Source organism: Lactuca saligna, chromosome 3, assembly GCF_052625555.1.
Source record: "Lactuca saligna cultivar CGN05327 chromosome 3, ASM5262555v1, whole genome shotgun sequence".
NCBI lineage: Eukaryota > Viridiplantae > Streptophyta > Magnoliopsida > Asterales > Asteraceae > Lactuca > Lactuca saligna.
In genome coordinates, this window is record NC_136419.1 from 113,580,807 (window position 1) to 113,600,353 (window position 19,547).

The window sequence follows — 19,547 nt, forward strand, 5'->3', positions numbered from 1 at the left end:
CTTGTCGAAACTTATGCAACATGACCCGACGATTAAAGAGTGAATCATCTAAGGTCAATAAGGAGTGAGTCCTATGAAGTCAAAGGTACGGCTACCCAATATCCAAAGTCTTTCTACTAAAATAACTATACCATTCTTCCTTGTAAACAATCTATTACTTCTCAAACTTCGCAAGCAATTACTTTGGGATTCATCTGCCTACTAAATGTTGTGTTCTAATGCTACATTAACAACAAATAAATTGTCATAACGTAATAAAAATAGCATATATCTTAAACATCTATCATGTAAATCAAAGATTTTTGTTTAGATGACATATGCGAAATCTCTTAGTTACCTTGTAGATTTGAGATTTTTGCACATAACATCTGCAAAATCTTTCATTTACATGGTATATACAAAATTTTCGCATAAGAAATATGCAAAACCCGTTATTATGTGAAATCTCTTAGTTACCTTTTAGATTTGAGATTTTTGCATATTACATCTGCAAAATCTTTCATTTACAGGGTAGATACTAGATTTTTGCATAAGAAATGTGCAAAAAATACATTATTTACCTAGTACACCAGAGATTTTCGCATATGGAAAATCCCCACTTTACCTAGTAATCAAAGATTTCTAAATATTACATTTATGAAAATTGTAGGTATGAAACAATCGTATAGTATAATCGGATGTCGAATCTTAAAATAGACCCATGAAAACAACATTTGTGAAGGTAAAAATTGTATCAAACGTATAAAATATATAAAAGATGGGAACCTTAATGTAAGTAGTAGATATTTGTTGCATTATTCCATTTTCTTGAAAAAAAAAAAAGAATCTCTTAATAGATGCGAAACGAAAACATAAAAAATGAGAATAAATTTATTTGACCATTTCTCGGTCAATTTCGCACCCCAATTAGGCTCTTTTGCAGCCCAATATGACTTTTCCTCCACTTAGAGATGCACACTAAGAGTCTCAGTCTCAGATTAGTCTTAAAACGGTTCGATCATTAGTTCGATTTTTTCGGATAGGTCTCACACTAAGTGTTTTTGGACCGGTCTTTTTGAGAATGGTCATCTTTTTCGTTATAGTTTCGCAAAGATTGCGTACGCTTTTCTCGGTTCGGGTGTGGGGTTTTTTTGGTTCAGTTTTGTGGTATTTTTTTTGTCTTTTTTTTTTAAAAAAAATTTTTGTTTCGGTTTCAAGTTTCATCGTTAATTATGATGTGATCAACATCAAAAGATACAATAAGATTTACTAAAAATGATATAGTAAAATATAAAAAAACAAAAAAGAAGAAGTTATAATGTGTGATTAAGAATATATAATTAACATAAAAAATTTATATATATATATATATATATATATATATATATATATATATATATATATATATATATATATATATATATATATATATATATATATACTTTGGCTTTTGGTATTGTTAAAACCAAACTGACTTTAGTATTGGACCGATTTGTATCGGTCTGAGAATGGTCCAATCTTTTTAGGATTGGTCAGTAACAGTGGTTTTTTTTTTTCGGTTCGGTCTCGTTTTAAACCGATTTGTTCTTAGTCTTTATCTGAAATGAAGTTTTTGTTATTGTCTACCTCCGGTTATTGATGATTTCTCATCATACTTGTTAATTTTGTATATGACTTTTGTAAAGTTAGTAACTATTTTTGTAGTTGGTAACTTTGTTTCTATATATTGGAAACTAATAAATACGATTAACGAAATTTGTATTTTTCTCTTAATTAAATGTTGAATTATATATATATATATATATATATATATATATATATATATATATATATATATATATATATATATAATATTGTGGAAAAAAAATTAGATTTAAAAGTAGCATCAATGATGTGTGTATTAGTTGTTAAACAAATATTGAATATATTATGATAAAGAAAAATATAAATAGAACATGCATATCAAAATTAAATTAAAGCTGTAATAATATCTAATGAATATATATAATGAATATATAAGTAATTTAATATCAAAACTTAAATAAAAATGTTAAAGCTTTGCTATATAACTTTAAAAAGTATGTACTTTTTTTTAGGGAAAATGACTTGTTAGTGTAAAAAATAAATTCGTTTTGTTTGTCTTTAGTTAACTTTTTTTGTATACATTTAGACAAAAAAACTTATTGGAAGTATTTATATATGATCATTATAACAAACTGTAGCAAGTTATAGCTTATATGACATATATATGAAAAAACTAATTACCAATGAACTATTGTTTTTTTGTTTACATCTAGAAAAAAAAATTGTTAATGTTCAACCATCCAAATTGTTAAAGTTATTCATAGATACATTTGTTTCAAAATTTTAAACCGGACACCAATTTTACCCTTAATATACTAATATCAATACAAAAACTCAAGAAAATGCAATCAACCAACTAGCAGATATTAGCATAAATCAATCATCTAAAGTAAGCTTGTTCACCTTTGAAGTTCTAATCGAGTAAACATTGAGCGTAATGAGTTCGTAATTTTAAGGGAAATGCCTTTGTGTATTTAGACCAATGTTTTAAAAACCAGTTTTTAGCTGAACCGATTTGGTGACTAGTTTCTGGTTCGACCGCCATTTCAACAAAGAATTTCCCTATATCTGACAATGGTGTGCGTCGGCATTCGAGTTATGTACAATTCGAAAATGTGCAATTTGCTTTTGGTAATGCAGGTTAAGCGAAATTCAACTATACAAGTCCAATAAACCAGTTAAAACGGTTTTTTTACTAGTTCTATCACACCGCATCAACCAGGTTTTTTGAAGATATCTTCCAGTTCGATTTTGTCTAAAATTAACATAAAATCAATCGTTGTTGAGCTGCTTTCATTAACGGTTCCCGGTCCAACCGATTCGACAGGTCGGTTTAAACCGGTTTTAAGACATTGTTTTAAACCCTTAGTGTATTTAGATCATGTTAAAATTTCACCTTGGTGATATCGAGTACACCTAACTTTTCTACATCACCATGGTGAAAATTTTACATGATCTAAGTACATTATGGTATTTGTAACACCTGTGTTCCAGACTATTTAAGCTTACTTTTAGTAGGGACTAAAGATGAAGTTTTGGAGGAAATCTTGTGCCACGACATGGCCAAGGAAGGCCATGGCGTGATAATTGTTTAATAGATCACGTGTTATTAGATCATCATGGCGTGGCCAAAGGTTGCCATGGCGTGGCAACTTGTAACAACTCGATATTTCAGGTCAATATAATGACTAAAAGTCAAATATTGTAATCCCTTTGTGAATTAATAAAAACATCAAAATTGAAATGTTCAAAAATCTCATTTTGAGTGTACTAAGTGGTAGATACCGTAATAAGGTTTCCAAAAATATAAAGAACACTGAAATCCGAGTTATAACGAAGAAGTTATGACCAATTTAAGATTCGTAGCAATACCAGTAAAACGCTGTTAAGCATAAAATGCAAATTTTCAATAAAATACTTTTCAACCTTAGGTATCAAGATGAAAGTTTTAGATATCATTAAACCGTAAACATACACAAAAAGAACGCCCAAATCTGACTTCGTATGAGCAAGTTATGCTTTTTCAAAGTTTCAAACATTGCATTAGACAACTAAAAACTCGAAATCGAGATCGAGCGATTTTTAGCCAACGCAACCTAAAATAGAATCGAAGATCTCGACAATAGTAGTACAACGGTAAAAAGACAGACGAAAACGGACATTGGATGAAGAAGTTATGGATGTTTAACGGACTTTTCCTGTCCCAACCTGTTAAAAATGTAATATTAAAAATAAAGTCAAAATTAGCCAACGAAGTCTAAACGAGAGTTGTAGATCATAATCTCACCTACACGTGCATATAAAGAACGTCAAAATCGGAGCTCGTATGCGAGAGATATGAATTTATGAAGTTCGGGACACAAAATCTGAGGCTGTCAGGCAGCCCACGACGTGAGCCGGAAGCTCACGACGTGAGAATTTGATTGATGGGTTCCAGGCCTGGCCAGCATACATTGCGTCCAAGGAAGAGATAAGATCAAGCTTCACGATGTGGGAGAGATTTTCACGATGTGGACTCCTTCAGGTTCACGGCGTGAAGCCTGAATCTGGCCTATAAATAGAACTCAAGGGTGTTCTGGGTTTAATTGCTCACTTCTTCTCTTTCTCGTGCTTTTGATCTGTGTTTAACCCCTCAAAGCCATCCCGAAGCCTCAGTTTTCATATCCAAGTTCCGAAGAAAGTTTTACGCTCCCGAGATTGCCGAGAATCCTGAGAAATCAGCTTTCTCCAGTCGAAGTTTTGCTCAATTTTTGTCTCACATTCTTCAAGCTACCAAGTGAGTTCATACCCCCATTTCTACACTGTTAACTGATTTTAAATGCTTTTGAACACTTTATCGGGGGGAATACAATTAAACACACGGTTAATCCCGTGTGAAAACATCAATCTTTTGTTATACATTTCATGTTGTTTTTATAACTATCATATGGATTTTTTTAACATGCAAACATCTTACACCACTTTACCCTCTCGGGATGAAACAAGATTATAAATATTATAAGTTTTATTTATATGTTTGCATCATATCAAGGGTAACCATTTTTACTATAACATTCGTAAACATGCAAGAACATACAAAATCATTATTATGACTTTATCAACACTGTAGAAAAGGGTAATTATTTCAGAGACAAACATATTCATTTCTAATATGTGACTTAATTGAGAATCCGTGAGTCATTTGTCTTCACTATACCTATCAAGGTACTGCTAGAAAGTCCTATTTTATAACCAGAATCTCCCGTCTGGAGAACGTGACAAGTGTGTATAGATCTATACAGGACTAATGATCCCACACCCTGAGTGTTAGCTACAGTCCGCGGGGTGACAAGTGTCATAACATTTCGACGCCTGAAGAATATCGCTACAGGAAAATTATGATAGTATGGTTATGAAAACTCACTGGATAGACAATTATTATGGTATTATGTTTTCACGGGAAAAGTGACTAATACAGCTATTTTCACATACAAATACGATCTTCTTATAGTTTTGTTTTATAATAAGACTATGCATCATCATTTTAAGCATGACATATTTGCTTACAGGTTACAGGGTTGGTCATTTAAGACGGCATCTCACTTTTAGGAAAATATAGGATTTTCCTGGTTCAATACATTCATTTCATACACATAACGATTCATGACTCATTTTGTAAGAAAATATCGGATTTTCTGGAGAACATACACGAACTTTTGAATGGCATACATTTACTCAAATCACTACTTATGAACTCACCAACTTAATTGTTGACATTTTTTCTTTGAAATAACTTGTATTCTCAAGAAACCACTAAACCAAGTAGCATCTACTTTTGAAGACTAACGCGTTGGCGTTAACATCATCTTTTGGAATTCATCATGTTGTATTTGACTTTTAAACATGTAATCAATACAATCATGTAAACTTTTCAAATATATGCTATGGTGGTGTGTACTTTCTTTACTATTCAATTGTTATGATACTGAATATGACGTCCTCTGCCCCCAAACGTTTTCATCGTTCAGGTTTGGGGGTGTGACACATCTGTCTTGACCTAAGCTTATGATTCTTTTAGGGTTTATTTCGTATTTAAAGCCCTTTAAATCATTTTTAGGGTTCCTTATCAGCCCCCATCACCCTTAAGTTTTAGAAACCCTAACCCTAATTCCTTCTTAAGAGTTGTGAGTCTATTTTGGTGACCTTGGTTGCTTGTGAACAAAGAAGAAGCATTGGAAAGGATTGTGGTGCTTCTTGGCTAAAGTGAAGATCTCTTTTGGGCATCTCTGGACCGTCGTAAGTGTCCATGTTCCTTGCTTTATGGCTTAGAGTGGTTAGATCTTGAATATTTTCTCGTGTCCTTGATGTTTGAGAAAGTTTGGAAGGAAGGAACTCATAAATTTGGTAACATTATGACTCTCCTAAGTCCCAAGACCATCATACATTGTGGATCTAGTCTTTGGTGGAAGTTGTCGTTATTTGCATGAGTTTTGGTCTTTAGAGCTCATTTTTACCTAAAATGGATTTTAGACATGTATTGGACATACATGTCTACAAAGCTTCTATCTTTATGATGGATCTAGTATTAGAAAAATCCTTCTAAAGTGGTTGGATTAAGGACTTTTAAGATTAAGGGCTTAATGATTAAGACATGGTGGTATTTGGCTTTATTTGGATTTAGGGTTGGAGATCTTGATCTTCTTGGGTGTATTAATGGATAAAGTTGGAAACTTTATCCATTTAGACCATAGAGTGGACCAGATTTGAGATTTGGAGCTCTTAGAATCAAGGAAAAGCAATTTAATCCGTTAAGATGTTGGAAACCCAATGCCCACGGCATGACCATAAATCGTCACGACGTGGCGTCTGTCACACCCCCAGACCAGAACGGCGGAATCGTTTGAGGGTGGATGACTTCGTGTAGTATCGTAACAGTTGAATACATAGTAAAGAAACTAAACATAACCATTATATATATAATTTAAGAGTTATATTGTTGGATGATACTTGTTTCAAAAACCAAATTACGATATGATGACAAAAATTAGTTTAAAACTGACGCCATAGCATCACTTCTCCAAAACCTGAAGTTTACCTTTATTACTGAATCCCTGAGAAATACAAGTAGATTTGAAAGAGTAGATCAACATTTAAGCTGGTGAGTTCATAAGTATTTAATGTCAATGTTTGTATCAATTTAAATGAATTTGTTTGTAGATGTTTGAAAACTCTGGGAAAATCCCATCTTTCCTACTAGTATAAAAGTAGTCTCCTACTAAGACCCGACTGTTTCGAATGTTGCTTCTAAAATTTCCAATATTTTTCCATAAGTGTAAGGTAGTTAAAAAAGTTCCAAAAATTATTATGCAACAGTGTTTTTCATGCCTAAATTAGTAGATTTATATATGTAAAAGAATTGATAAGGCATTAGATAACCCCGTAAATCAACGTGTTTTTAATACTTCATGTGGGTTTTATAACCATACTTTTGACCCAGACTGCCTGTAACAACGTTCTTCAGACATTGGAATGTTATGACGTTTGTCACCCCAAACCTGTCGGTCTAACTGTAGCTAACAGTTTAGGTGCGGGATTGTCAATCCCGTATACATCTATACACAAGTATCACGTTCTCCCTACAAGAGATTATGGTATATAATACAGGACTTTAACTGCATACTCTAAAGTACGCGAAGCTGAACGTCTCACAAAACTTAGTATCAAATAGATTTACGTATGAAAAGTTCATTTGTTCTTGTATATGAAAGTATTTCCTTGATAAAGTACTTATAGTATGTAAAATCTCTTGAATATCTAGTAAACTATACCTATTATAGTTTTTCTCAAATGTATGATTTGTTGTATGATAAACTCTAGTGCGATATCAGCTTGGTATGTAAGTACAACATTTTTAATAACACTATTGAATATTTATACACCAAAATATAAATAAAGTGTTTGATATTTGTATAACGACGTGTTTTCACTCTTAAAGGACAAAATGTTATTGAATAGGTGTTGCATGCGAATGTTTTCATATGATAGTTATGAATCACATATGATTTGTTATATAAAGATAAGTGTAATAAAAGCTTAATGTTTTCCACACGAGAGTAACCGTGTGTTTACTTGTATTCCCCCCCCCCCCCCCCTTTGAAAATGTATAAAAGCATTTATAAAGTATTTGAAAACGTAGTAGTAGGGGTATGAACTCACTTGATAGGCAGAAGAAGGTGAAACGAAAACTGAGCAGAACTTCGAGTAGGGAAAGTTGAATTTCTCGGGAATCTCGGGATTCTCGGGAATCTCGGGATTCTCGGGAATCTCAGGATTCTCGGGAATCTCGGTAGTGAAAAACCTTCCTTCGGAACTTGGATATGAATACCGGGGCTTCGGGATGGCTTCGGGGGGTTTAACGCAGAGCTTCGACACGAGAGAGAGAAGAAATGAGCACTGGAACCCAACACCTTCGGCTGCTATTTATAGCCCCATTTTGGGCGCCACGTCGTGGTACACGTCACCACATCGTGGTGAGGGATTCTATCCTCTTCCGTTGGTGAGATGTTTGTTGACGCACCTGGCACCCATCAATTACAATACCACGTCGTGGCTTCTTCACCATGTCGTGGTGACCTGACACCCTCAGATTTTGTGCTGAAAACTTGTAAAATTCGTAACTTCTGCGTACGCGCTCAGTTTTTTAACATTCTTTATATCCACGCATAGGTGAGATTATTCTCTACAACTCTCGTTTAGACTCCATCGGCAAATTTTGACTTTATTTTTATTTTTATTTAGTTTTATCTATCTTTCATAGGACGGGACACGAAAAGTCCGTTAAAAATCCATAACTTCTTCATGTGAGGTCCATTCTCGTCAGACTTTATTCCGTTGTGCTACTATTGTTGAGATCTTTGATTCTCATTTAGGTTGTATCGGCTAAAAATCTCTCGATCTCTATTTCGAGTATTTTAGCTGTCTACTGCTATATTCGGAACTTGGAAAAATCATAACTTTCTTATACGAGGTCAGATTTGGACGTTATTTTATATACGCATATTGTCTGATGATATCTACAACTTTCATTTAGATACCTAAGGCTAAATATAATTGTATTGAAACTTCGCATTTTACGTTTATCAGTATTGCCGGTTTTTCACTGTGACTCTTAGATTGGTCATAACTTATTCGTTATAACTCACATTTTAGTGTTCTTTATATTTATGAAACCCTTGATACAATGTTTATCATTTTATGTAACCCAATAGAGACTTTTGAACATTCAAATTTTGATGTAAATTTCATTACATTAAAAGAGGTTACAATTCTAGACTTTTTAGGTCATTACACCGATTTGAAAATATCGAGTTGTCACATAATCCCCCCGTTAGAGGTAATTTCATCCTGAAATTAAATATAAAGTTAACATTTGTGGATTAGGGAAAGAGATGCGGGTACTTTTGTTTCATCTAATCTTCGCATTCCCACGTAAATTCAGGTCCCCGCTTTACATTCCAACGGACCTTCACAATGGGTATGCAACTTTGTTTTGTTCTTTTAATTTCCCTATCCATGACATCAATTGGTTCCTCTATGAAGTGGAGAGTCTCGTTGATTTTGATTATAGAGGGACGACGAGGGTCTCATCGGACAAACATTTTTTCAAGTTTAACACATGAAAGGTAGGATGTACGTTATTGAGTTCCTGCGGTAGGCGAAGTTTGTATGCTACCGGGCCGATCCTTGAAAGGATCTCGAATGGTCAAATATATCTTGGGTTTAGTTTACCACGATTTCCGAAACGTATTAACCCCTTCCAGGGCGAGACCTTCAATAGCACTCGGTCCCCAACCTGATATTCTAAGGGGTTTCGTCTTTTGTCCGCATAACTCTTTTGTCTGTCTCTTGAAGCTTTTAGTCGTTCCCAAATTTGTATTATCTTCTTAGTTGTTTCTCTTATAATTTTTGGGCCTGTGAGAGCGCTGTCGGGTACTTGTCCCTTGGCTAGTTGCGTGTCACCCACTTCAGCCCATCACAGTGGCGATCTGCACTTGCAGCCATAGAGGGCTTCGAATGGAGCAACTTTAATGCTGGAGTGATAGCTATTGTTATACGAGAATTCAACTAGTGGTAAATGAATATCCCATGCCTTAACAAAATCGATTACACAAGCTCTTAGCATATCTTCCAAGGTTTGTATAGTCCTCTCACTTTGACCGTCGGTTTGTGGATGATAAGCGGTACTCATGTCTAGTTTCGTTCTAAGATATTTTTGTAGTGACTGCCAGAATCGCGAGGTGAACCTATTATCTCTATCGGAGATAATGGATATTGGTACACCATGTAGTCGTACAATCTCTCGGATGTATGTTCGAGCTATCTTCTCCATCTTGTCGATTTACTTTATGGGTAGGAAGTGTGCGAATTTCGTGATTATCCAGATGGTGTCTAGCCCACCTGCTGTCTTGGGTAATTTGGTTATAAAATCCATGGTTATCCGCTCCCACTTCCATTCGGGTATTTCAGGTTGTTGTAGTAGTCCTGAAGGTTTTTGGTACTCTATCTTGACTTTGGCGCAAGTCAGACACTTGCCCGCATAGGTAGCGATCTATGCCTTCATGTTCAGCCACCAATACAATCTCTTGAGGTCCAGATACATCTTGTCTGAACCTGGATGCACAGAGTATCATGTCTTATGAGCCTCATTCATGACCAAGTCTCTGAATCCACCAAACTTCGGCGTCCAGATCCGATCCATGAAGTAACGAACTCCATCGCCCTTGATTTCAACATTCTTATCCATTCCCCTTAAGGCTTCACCCGTCACATTCTCTGATTTCAAGGCTTTCCTCTGAGCTTCCTTGATTTGCATGGATATGTGTGAATGGATCGTCATGGTTAAGGATTGCACTTGGCGGCCCGAGTATTCCTTTCGACTAAGGGCATCAACTACCACATTCGCTTTTCCTGGGTGATATCGAGTTTCACATTCGTAGTCATTTAACAGTTCAAACCATCGTTTTTGCTTCATGTTGAGTTCCTTTTGATTGAGGATGTGTTGAAGGCTCTTGTGATCGGTAAAGATTGTGCATTTTGTGCCATAGAGATAGTGTCTCCAAATCTTTAAGGCGAAAACGACTGTTCCCTGTTCGAGGTCGTGTGTAGTGTAGTTGACCTCATGCGTCTTGAGTTGTCTCGAGGCGTAGGCGATGAATTTTCCTCGTTGCATTAGAACACATCCAAGACCTTGATTAGATGCATCATAGTAGACCACGAAGTCTTTTGTTCCTTCTGGTGAGGACAATATAGGTGCGTTGCATAGGGCTTGCTTCAGTGTTTGGAATGAAGCATCTTGTCTTTCTTCCCAATTGAAAATTACACCCTTTTGGGTCAAGGTTGTAAGTGGTTTAGCAATCTTTGAGAAGTTCTGAATAAACCTTTGATAGTATCCAGCAAGGCCCAAGAATTGTCGGATTTCCGTTGGGGTCCTTGGGGCTGGCCAATTCTCGATTGCCTTGATTTTGGAAGGGTCCACATGTATCCCATCATTGCTAACCACGTGACCCAGGAAATCTACTTTCCGAATCCAAAATTCGCACTTTGAGAATTTTGCATATATCTTTTCTTTTCTTAGAATTTCCAATTTGTCGGAGGTGTTGACCGTGCTCTTCTTTATTCTTCGAATAAATAAGTATATCGTCTATGAACACAATCACAAATTTGTCAAGGAATGAATGACACACTCGGTTAATTAAGTCCATGAACACCGCTGGTGCATTTGTTAATCCAAAGGGCATCACTACAAACTTGTAGTGACCGTAACGAGTTTGAAAGGCTCTTTTGGGAACATCTCCTTCCAAGACTCGCAGCTGATGATACCCGGATCTCAAATTGATCTTTGAGAAATAACTCGATCCTTGGAGTTGGTTGAACAAGTCGTCAATGCATGATAGGGGATATCGGTTCTTGATAGTGAGCTTGTTGAGTTCTCGGTAATCGATGCATATGCGGAAAGATCCATCCTTCTTCTTTACGAACAGGACTGGCGCTCCCCAAGGTGAGAAACTCGATCTGATGAATCCTTTGTTGAGTAGTTCGTTTAATTGGTTGGATAATTCTTGCATCTCAGCTAGCGCTAAACGATACGACGACTTAGCTATTGGGGTAGCTCCGGGAATTAAAATGATTATGAACTCGACTTGTCGTTCTGGTGGGACACCTGGAAGATCTTCAGGGAATACATCGGGAAAATTGCAGACCTCTGGAATGTCTTTGCGGTCTTTCCCTTCTTTTTCGTTATCTACTACGTGGGCTAAGAAGTCACAGTATTCCTTACACAGGTATTTTTGGGCTTTGACGCAAGAGATGATTTATAAATTGGTACCGGGTTTGTCACCATAAATGACAAAAGTTTCGCCGTTTGGCAGATTTATGCGAACGGACCTTTCTTGACAGAATATATCGGCATGGTTTAGGCTTAACCAAACCATACTGATGATGACACCAAAGCTCTTTATAGTGATCGGCATTAGATCGATTTGAAATGAATGTTCGTTTAGAGTTAGTGTGCAACCTATGTACATATCGTTTATGCTTTCTGTTCTACCGTTTTCTATTTCTACTGTAAATATCTTATTGAGTGATTGCGGATTCTGTTTTAGTATGTGTTTGAATTTATGACTCACGAAACTCCTCTTCGCACCACAATCAAAGAGTATGCATGCATAAGCTTTATTGAGGAGAAATGTACCCGTAACCACCGTGGGATCAACTATTGCTTCGTTCTGCCCTATTGCCAACACTTTTCCCATACCACTAGCATTCCTTGCCTTAGGGCAGTCCCTCTTGTAGTGTCCAGCCTCCCCACACCCATAGCACGCCTAACCCACACCGACTCTAGGGACTTGGGTGATTGTTGATGCTGGTGCTTTACAGACACGGACAATGTGCGCTTTCTTGTTGCAGTTGTTGCACTGCATCTCCCGACAATTTCTGTTGTGATGGAAATTGCATTTGACGCACTTTGGTAGGTTCTTAGCGTATTGCCTTGCTGGTGCAGAGATAACATGAGCAGTAGTGGGGGTAGTAGCGGCATGGACTGCCACTATTTGTTGCTTCTTGGAAGGTTCCTGTGAAAACTGATTCTTCCTCTTGTTCCAAAATTTGTTGTTGTTGTTGTTGTTGTTGTTGGTACTGATGTTGTTTTTGTTGTTTCCTATGGTTTGCTCCGGGGTAGAAGTTGTGAAGCCTTGACAGATTCCATGGTCAACGAGAGCTTGTGCCAACTGTTTGGCGCTATCGAAAGTGACTGGTTTGGAAGCTAGTACAATCCCTCGAATCTGGGGTGACAGTCCCCAGATGTATCTTTCGATCTTCTTGCTCTCTAGAGAAACCATGCCTGGGCAAAGGACTTCCAACTCACTAAATCTATTGGTATAGGTTGTGATGTCCGAACCTACCATAGTAAGGCCCCAAAGTTCATGCTCTAGCTTTTGTACTTCGCCCCTTGGACAGTACTCTTGCATTAACATTTGTTTTAGATTCTCCCAGCCCATATAATTTTCCACTACCAGAGTCAGTGACTTGACGTGGCCATTCCACCACATCAGAGCTCTCTCGGAGAATCTACAAGTGGCAAACTTTACCTTACTCACTTCCAGACATGCACATATCTCAAAAACCGCGTCTGTTTTCTCTATCCATTGTGATAGAGACATTATCCCCCCGGACCCGTTAAAAGTGACTGGCTTGCTATTGGTGAAGTCCTTGAAAGTGCAATCTCCTAAATGACCCTGGTGGTGGCCATTCGTAGAGCTATTTACTCCACTTCCGGACCCATTATTACTCATTTGTGCCATTGCTGCTGTCACTACAGCTGTTACCGTAGCTATCAAGGCGGCATTATCCGTTGATGGAGTTGGTGGTGATGGAGGTGTTGCGTTGTTGACATGGCGTGTAGATCTACGGGGCGGCATCGTGCTGCTATGGAAATAGAATGAAGAACATAAGTTTTTAATGATTTGAAGTTGTGTGTTAATAAATTTGTTATTTTTTTTTATCAATTTATAAATTCGACTGACCTACCCAAGGTTTAGAGCTTGACTAACAATAAAAGTTTGCATGGTGAGAGATAAACTTATGGATCTGAGTGGTAGTCAAAGAATTTACACACAACAGAATTTCTTCATATATATTAAACACACGTCGAGTTACATTTGAAGTTAGGAAAATTTCGACCCTTCTAAGGATCTTCGATACAAAAGTTAAAGAAAAGTAAGACTTTTAGCCGAGTTCCTATTCTATAACAAAATTTTGGGATTCGGCAAGTACTACTTGCGACGTAAGTTGCGCTTGGAGCTTGACTTCGTGTCTGATTGCTTTGCTTCCATAAGATGCCTATCGAAGGCGGCTTGCTGTTCCCTTATCTCAGAGAGGGCTGCAATCAGCTGTGCTTGGAATGTGTATGTTCAGAGTTGGGCATTATCCAACAACTTGTCCAGTCGACGGATGTCGGAAGTGTGAACTTGTACCTCCACGTTGACTTCACGAATCCGGTCAGCTTGAACCCCGGATTGATAGGACTGATTGACAAGTTTGCCCACCATGACTAGGAGTGCTCGGTCGGTTGAACCTCCATCCCTGATGTCGTAGAAGTCCCGACACATACTGTAGGGAGGACGCAACCCTTGTTGTTGGCTCCAATGGTGAAGGTGACTTACCCATATGGGAGTTGGTCCATGAAAGTTTCTCCTAACTGCGGGAGGTTGAGCGACTGGTAGGTTGATAACTTCTGGTTCTGAGTCTGTCCCAGAGTCATCCCCTTCCTCCAACTCTATGGGTTCTTCATCCTCTTCGGGGTCCTCCTCTACCCATCCTCCATTGCCCTGATTCGGGTAGTAGGGATCCCCTGGTGGGTGGAATCTAGCCATTGCGTTTGTGCGAGAATAGAGATATGAGAATTGTCTAGAATTTAAAACATGTAAATATAGACACGTAAGTTAAACTATTGTATTTACCAAATACTCCTATAGTATTTAAGTTTATATGTTTGATACCAGTGTTATTTTGGTAAGTTTTGACTTGTTGCTCACTACGACCATCCCTCGACTTACATTAGTCCGATTTTGGACAAATGTAGATGATCAGGCTATATTCGTCCCAAATCCAATTACATATTCTGAGACCTAGTGGTAGTGTCCAACTTGTCTTAATACTTCTTGTATAGTGCTAACTATGAAAATGACTCGTTGTATGCATGTATTTGTGCTTTTACGACCCAAATAACTTAAGCTAAATGAAATGCGGTTTAGGTGTAAAAATGTTTTTTCAGAGAATTTTAAATCCCTATGCATTTATAGTTTGAATATGTTATGTGGTTCGATATATTTAGTTCACTATAAACAATGCTCTGATACCAATCTGTCACAACCCCAAACCAGAACGGTGGAATCGTTCGAGGGTGGATGACTTCGTGTAGTATCGTAACAGTTGAATACATAGTAAAGAAACTAAACACAACCATCATATATATAATTTAAGAGTTACATTATTGGATGATACTTGTTACAAAAAACAAATTACGATATGATGACAAAAACGAGTTTAAAACTGACACCATAGCATCACTTCTCCAAAACCTGAAGTTTACCTATATTACTGAATCCCTGAGAAATAAAAGTAGATTTGAAATAGTAGATCAGCATTTAAGCTGGTGAGTTCATAAGTATTTAATGTCAATGTTTGTATCAATTTAAATGAATTTGTTTGTAGATGTTTGAAAACTCCGAGAAAATCCCATATTTCCTACTAGTATAAAAGTAGTCTCCTACTAAGACCCGACTGTTTCGAATGTTGTTTCTAAAATTTCCAATATATTTCCATAAGTGTAAGGTAATTAAAAAGTTCCAAAAACTATTATGTAACAGTGTTTTTCATGCCTAAATTAGTAGATTTATGTATGTAAAAGAATCGCTAAGGCATTAGATGACCCCGTAAATCAAAGTGTTTTTAATACTTCATGTGGGTTTTATAACCATACTTTTGACCTAGACTGCCAGTAACAACGTTCTTCAAGTGTTGGAATGTTATGACGTTTGTCACCCCAGACCTACCGGTCTAACTGTAGCTAACAGTTTAGGTGTGGGATTGTCAATCCCGTATAGATCTATACACAAGTATCACGTTCTTCCTACAAGAGATTATGGTATATAATACAGGACTTTAACTGCATACTCGAAAGTATGCAAAGCTGAACGTGTCACACCCCCGAACCGGATGGCGGAAACGTCCGAGGGCTCTTGTGACTCAAATTGAATACCATCACAATGAATATACATGAATCATAACATAATTCATCACCATGCATTGGAATATTACAACTGATATTGTTTACATTAAGTACATTGTTTTAGATATTACAAATCCATAACATAAACTGTCTGATAGATAATTTAAACAAAACACCATGACATTTCTTGATACTTATTCTTCGGCTTACCTGTTACCTGAGAATACAAGTTATTTTGGAAAACATCAACATATGAAATGTTGGTGAGTTCATTAGTAATGTTATGGTAAAATGATTTGGTGAAGTTTGAAAAACCCAGAAAATCCGATGTTTTCTAAAAAAAATGTTCGTTTATAAAAAGTGTGAAGATCCGTAAATATGCTTGTTGATTTTCAAAGCATGTTTAATGGCTAAACTTTGTATACGTCACACAAGTGACAATGTTGAACTTCCCGGGAAAACCCGATGTTTTCCCCAATACGTAAATTACATGACTTGTTTATTGTTATACCGATACGAAGAACGTTTTGATTGCCCAGGTGACATTGGATTAATTAGGGTTTGTGAGTTGTTACAATCACACATTTAAAGAAATGACTAGTTTATAACTACAGATTACTAACGATCCTTAAGGCGTCGTCCGTACTACTCACTTAATCCAACCACCCTGATTTCTCCTGATTAACGCCATGAATCTGTTTACTTGATTTCTCATAAGCCCAACAACTAAGGAAAAAGGAGGGTACGAAGCCCCCTTTATTTCCAGGAGTTATTCAAGGCTATCGGGAATGCGAAAGACACTTGACCCAACTCGCATTTGACTTCTTGACCTCACTAGCAGTACTAATGGGCCATTAGGGCCCAATAACACATTAGAGCTATTGAAAGTCCTTTTACGTGGAATTGGCTCATAGAAGGCCTAATATCACGTAAGCATAATCCCTTTGGGCCCAAAAATCATGTTGATGGGCTAGCAAGGCCCAACAAGCATGATTTGAAACTTTCAAGCCCTAAGTTTGTATATTGACTCATTGTAATTATCGCATGATTAACGAATAACTTTGGTTTAACGATTTTGTGTTATTGATTCGAGACCAAATCAATTCGTTTTGTAACGATATGTGTTATTGAGAGTGTATTTGTTTTCCATTCGTCGGTAGTCGCGGATATTGTATCTTGATTTGATTTGTTTGTAAGTAAAGTTTGACCCTTTTCATTACTCTTCCTTTTATAAAAATAACACTTTTGGTCCTTTTATATAAAAGAATTTCATTTTTAGTCCTTAAAACACTTTTCTTGACACTTTTGTATAATTAATTTGATGAAAACACGATTTTAACCCAAAGTTTATTTAGTTGAAAGCTTCAGCCCCTCTAGAATAGTGATTCTTGGTTAAGGATCCATTTTTCACAACTTTTACAGTTTTGGCACAAAATCTAAATTTTTTGCATTTTTAGTCCTTTTTGATAGTGAAAAGCATTTTTGAACCTTATAAACATTCTATTATGCTAATTACTCCCTGTTTTACAGAAAATTTCATTTCCAGCCCTTCAACTTGTAAAATTTTCGCATTTTGAGGCTTATTGGTCCGAAAAGCCCAAAATTAGCCCATTAGGTTAAAAATTTACATTTTAAGTCCTTAGAAATTTCTAAAACTCAGGAAAATATTTATGGAAACTGTTTTGGCCCCTTTTTACCTTCCAGAAACCGTGACTTGTTGATTTTTACCCCAAGTTTTGCATTTTTGACAATTTAGGCCCAAAAATGGGTCTCATGTTCAAGTATGTTCATCCTAACCTTATAAACTATTTTTCTTGACTTGATTAGTGTATAATAGCTTAAGTTATGTTTATTTCCTTTCTCATGTCTTAGATCTCAGTTTTTACACACTTTTTGATAACATATTCATCCCAAAACACATGATAACACACACATACATGCATCAAATCACACATTGCATACATTTACACATAGATCTACACATTTTCTTGTATTCTCCACCATAAAACTCATAAAAAATGAAAAGGAAGGGGTATGAAACTCACCTTGATTTGTGATTTCGGTTTTGAAGAATGTTGGGAGGAGTTTGATGTTACTTTCGGCCCTAACAAGCCCTCATTTGTTGACTTCGAACTTAGAGGGTTTCTAAGAGAGTGATCATGATTTTGCATGGGTTAGGACGAGATTTTTGATAAAACAAAGAATCTAGATCATAGATCCAAGCATGATCTTACCTTATATGAAGAATTTGTGGGATAATTTCCTTGAAAGCTCCCTAGATCTTGAAATTTTTGGAGAGGAATGGAGAGAGTTTCTTTGAGAGATTTTTGAGTGAAGTGTGTGTGTAGGTGCTGTTTCGGCCGAGAGAAGGAGAGAGGTCTTGAGGTGATGTGTGCATCGAGACATGGGATAAGTTGCATGGAAGACCATTATGTAAAAATGAGGTGGCCATGAGAAGTCAACTCCTCCTTTCATTTGGGCTTGGGCCGAGATTTGGAGAGGGAAAAGGAAAGAATTGGTCCCTTAAACGCCTAAGTCCAAATCATAGATAATTTAGATAACTATTGGCCCAAAATAAATGAAGAAATGATTTTTATGGCCCATTAGGGCTAATTAGGTTAGTTATGGCCCAATGAGGTCCATTAAGGTATTTTATTTCATTCTAGGCCCAATATGGCCCAAAATGTTAAAATAAATGAAAGTGGGTCCAATTAGAGCCCATTCAAGAGTTCTAAGCCCAAGATAGTCCAATTGGAAGCTTATTGGTCCATTGGGCCCAATAAGGAAATCCTAGTCCAAAAATGGACTCAAACAAGGATTTTTTTTAGGGTTTCCAATCGTTTGTTGGCTATTTGCAGTGCATGTATGGTGTGTTTGATTGAGATTCTGTTGTTAATGAATAAACATCTTACATGCTTTCCCATTGTTGGTTTACATTTGTTATCTTTGTTCAATGCTTACAAGGCTTCAAATTCCTAGTTGTGACATCATCCCCCATTAGAGGGAATTTCGTCCCGAAATTCTTTTGAAAGCCCGATTTGAGAATGTTAGAATAGATGAGGGTACTTTTGCTTCAATTGATCTTCGCATTCCCACGTGAATTCTGGCCTACGCTTCGTGTTCCACCGTACTTTCAGGATCGGGATGCGACTTTGCTTAGTACGCTTCACCTCCATATCCATGATTTCGACTGGTTCTTCAACGAAGAGGAGATTCTCGTTGATTTCAATTTCGTCAAGGGGAATGACGAGAGTTTCATCGGATAGGCACTTCTTTAGATTGGAAACATGGAACACAGGGTGTACACTGCTGAGCTCAGCGGGTAGCTGCAGTCTGTACGCCACTGGACCAATTCGGGCAAGAATCTTGAAAGGTCCAATGTATCGTGGGTTCAGTTTTCCCTGTTTTCCAAAACGAATGACCCCTTTCCAGGGAGAAACTTTTAACAGCACTCGATCCCCGACCTGAAATTCCAAGGGCTATCGTCATCTACCAGCGTAGCTCTTTTGTCGGTCGCGCGATGCTTGTAGTCGAGCTCTGATTTGAACTATCTTTTCCGTGGTTTCACGTATGATCTCCTGTCCCGTTAACGTCTTGTCTGATGCTAGTTCCCTCGCTAGCTGGGTGTCGCCCACCTCATCCCAACACAACAGTGATCTACACTTACGTCCATATAGCGCTTCGAAAGGAGCGAATTTGATGCTCGAATGGTAACTGT